The sequence below is a fragment of the Phaethon lepturus genome, unplaced genomic scaffold, assembly GCF_000687285.1.
Source record: "Phaethon lepturus isolate BGI_N335 unplaced genomic scaffold, ASM68728v1 scaffold43916, whole genome shotgun sequence".
NCBI classification, from domain to species: domain Eukaryota; kingdom Metazoa; phylum Chordata; class Aves; order Phaethontiformes; family Phaethontidae; genus Phaethon; species Phaethon lepturus.
This window is the reverse complement of record NW_010547719.1, coordinates 19,138-23,133: the sequence shown is the minus strand read 5'-3', so window position 1 is coordinate 23,133 and position 3,996 is coordinate 19,138.

Here is a 3,996-nt window from a genome sequence, read left to right as displayed (position 1 = left end):
TATAAATCTTTCGCCTTTTACTAAAGATTTCCGTGGAGAGAAACAAACACGAGTGTCGAGGAATTTTTTGAGGCTCCATTTCAGTGGAGCTGTCTCTGTATGGTTAAAAACAGGACGGATTATGGGGGTGGTTGTTGTGCGGAGGCCTCGCTGCCACAAGCGTCCCCAATTCTGTGCCTCTCTTCACAAATGCGCCCAAAACACCAAGCCCCAGTGCTGACGGCAGCTCCCTTATCTTCCAGCCATCCAGCTGCTGAAGGCGCTCATGGCCCACGAGGTCTGGCCAGCTCTGCTGAAGGGCTTGGTTGTGTTACTGACACCACCCAGGAAGAAAGCTTCTACCTTCTGCAACGAGACCGCCAAAGGTAAAAGAGCCGACTGACCACTGCCTGCCACGGTGATCAGCGGGGTGTTTCTCCCAAGCTCCCTCGCCTCCTTCTGCAGAGCTCAGTCGTCACCATTCCCGTAAGAAGGGGAGGAGATGTAGGGTGCTGTCCTCTGAGGTGAGGGTCACAACAGCAAGGGCTGCCCGGGTTGAGGCAGTGCTTGCCTGCAGCACCAATGCTAGTGTGCAGGCCTCCAGAGACCTGCTGTGGTCTGCTGTCTGCTGGGCAAGGACGATGAACAGTTCCAGCCCTGGGTGTTTCTTCCCCCGACTCAGCAGAGTAGGCCGCAGTGGCCCAGGCTCTCTGAGCTGTGTTTGTGCTGCCTTGGGCAACACGCACACAGATCCTTGCAGGGTACTTCACATTATACACAGTCACAGAGTTTCTCTAAGGCGTGTTTTTTGAAAGAAATCACCCTTTCATGCTAGCCGGGTAACTCCACCTCCCCTCCCTTCTACCATCTTACAAAGTTTGTTTCAAAGCATCATTCTCACCTTCCTAATGTTCCTCATGCAGACCCAACCATGCTTTGTGTGAGGGAGCCCGTGCTGGTGTATATTCAGCAGGCAGCTGCTGCAAAAGCCATTGGGTAAGAAACTCTGGAGAAAAACCTACAGAAGCATAAAAGGGACTTTAGGGAAAGTGGCTTCCTTTGGTAGGAAAGGCATGGGACATGTTCCTCCCAGGAAGCATTCACCCATTCACCTCTGGCACTGCTTTCTGGCTGAGTACCCCAGCTCAGCTAAGACTCCTGTACTAGGCTGTTTGGAGATGGAGTGTGTTCAGGAATAGGGCAGAGCCATTGTCTGTAGGTAGCAGTGCTCAGACCTGCCCTGCTACTGCCACTGGAGCTTGAAGTTTTATTTATAGGGAGATGTGGAATCCCATCTACTCTGGCTCTGTGTGCTGTCACAGTGTCCCCTTTGTGGCTGGGCCTGGAAGCAGCGTGTGTGTCCTGCCACAGCGCAGGGATGAAGGGTGCTGTATTGATCAAGGCCACTGTATTCGCCACATAGCTGAGAGCCACAGCGAGCCGTGAAATACCCTTGTTTAACATCAGCCACCCAATGGAAGGGTCTACTGCCTATGACTGACTGCAGAATCCTTAAGGAAATTCATCTGTTTGTGCTAAAATTTGTTCATTCAGCATGAATTTCCTGCAGTGTCCACAAGATAGCACTATCAGAACACTTTTCTTGCAAAAGCAGATGCTCGAAAGCCCTTGGTGGGCAGGGAGGTGTACTGGAGTGTCTTCCAGGGATGTGCTCACAGAAGTAATGGCAGTGGTGTTTTGAGTCCTGGGTTCTTCATGGCCACAGAATAAACTATCATTGCTAGACTTTAATACACCCCAGGAAGCTCCTGCCAATCCTTAACCAATTTGTACTCAGCAAACCCACATGTTAAATGATTGCTAATCCATGCACAGCCAAACATTTCTTGTTTATTTTGAGACTCTCTTGTCTCTTGGTGCCAGTAGGACAGGGTAGGACACATCATTTTCCATTGGGGTCGCACCAAGTTTGCACCAAAAGGCCCAGACTCCATTTGTTGTGTGCTGGCCTATCTCATTGCAGTGTATTAGCCAAGGAGTCAGCAGAAGTGGCTGAAGAGCTAATCCAGCTGAAAGTGGTACATGGCCTGATGGTTGCTGCAGGGAACCTGGACCACATGGCCAGCCAGAGGCATGCCAGCATCTCCCTGGAGGTGAGTGTGGTGGTGGTATATGGCAGAGAACATCGCAGCACACGGTCCTCTCCCAGAGCCCCTGGACAGAAAGGCTCCCTGCACTGTGGGTTTTTTTCTGAGCATAGCAGTTACAGGCTTATCCACAAAGGTAGGATCGATACCTCCTTCAGGAAAGAGCTGTATTTCCCCTTCTGTCTGCCTACCTCCTGCCACCCACCACAAACAGCATGCTGGGAAGCCAATGTTTGTCCTCACACATCTGTTCTACCCCCATGCTTCCTGTGGGTAGCAAGCATAGAGCTAGGGGCTAACCAAGACAAATTGCCTGGAGCAAGACACTAGCACAGAATTCTAAGCAGGATATTTTGTCCTGCTGGTGCTGGCTAAAGAGTTTTGGCCTGCCTCAGCACAGCTCTGCCTGTGTGACAACCACAGGGAAGGACCATGCTGTCAGTACATGGGAAAAGCTGAATAAGCGATGGCCAAGAACCAGGCTGCTCAGGGTGAAAAAGGGTTTACAAACCTACCTGGTAATGCAGAGGGTCAGTGCACCCTTCCTCTGAGCAGGCACCGACAGCAGAGTAGGATGAACGCCCTGGCAACTACTGCACTGCAATCATTTCACTGAAACACCCTCCCTCCTCTTGTCAGTGAAGGTGGGAATGGACAGGGGGGAACAAGGTGAGGCTTGAGCAGGGACCCACAAGTTCCTCTTGAGTGTGTTCACAAAGTGCCATCAGTAGCACCAGTGCTAAAGGAGGTGGATCAGGAACTCACTGGCATGTGACACAGGTTATCTGGAGCCACATCATCCACACTGCTCAGACACACACTCATTCCTTCTGCTTATACACCAACTCTCTGTTCTATTACAGTATTTTGTCCACACGTTCCCCTTCGTGGAGGAATGCGTAAAGAATGCACTAGGACACACACTGTTCCAGCGCTTTATGGTAAACGTGCCTCCCTTATGGGGCTTTTTAGCAGCCCTAGGACCTTGGTCTGTTTGGCAGGAATTTAAGGACTGGATTTCTTTTCACAAGAAATCCAGTTTTGTATGGGAGCTCAGAAATAAAGCCAGCTACCCTTTGAGAAGTGTTCACCTTCAATCTCAGTGTTCAGGATGATAATTGCTCTGACTCAGCACCAAGACAGAGCAAGGGGGGGATCTCACACTCCTGCTACTTCTGTGACAGGGAGAACTTGGTGTCAGAAGTGTGAGCCGGGGGGCCAATGAGGCACGAGGTGACTTGAGCTCCTCCAAATCAGGTCACTCCTGACTCTAGCTCCTGGGGTGGTTATATAGATTAGTAAGCAATGTGAGGTCCAGGGACAGAAGGGTAACGAGGGGTAACATTTTGTTCCTTGCACCCAGGCCCATCCTTCCTTACCCCAAGGCACCACTGGGCAAGACTAGATAATCCAATTGTAGTAACATCTGAAGCGGGACGGGACTACCTTGCTTTAGTCCAAACACAGTAGGCCCTGACAGGCCTTTCACTCTGGATCTGCCATCTTAACATGATGCAGGCAGAGCCCAGGGACAAGTCAGCTTTGACAACTCAGAGGCCCTTAGGGCCCTCAGCCCCCTGCACTGCTCCCAGTACCTAAACTATTGTTCACAAAGTGCCCCAGCTGTGGGGGAAGATCCTGTCTGTGTTAAGTATCCTTTATCTGGCTGCTTGCCCAGGTCCCATTAAGATCCTCCCTCTTTTGCTGCCTTTTCCAGGACAGTCCAGACACCTGGTACACAAAAATGGACCCAGTCCAGGCTGAAGAACTGACCTCCAATGTAGTAGACATCCCCAGAGACATGACGAGGATGCAGTCCACACGAGGTGTGTACAGAGCTGGGAGTACAGTCAGTTAAATTACACTCTTAACTTTTGGGGAGAAGGCAGCTCAGAAAGCAGGAGACCAG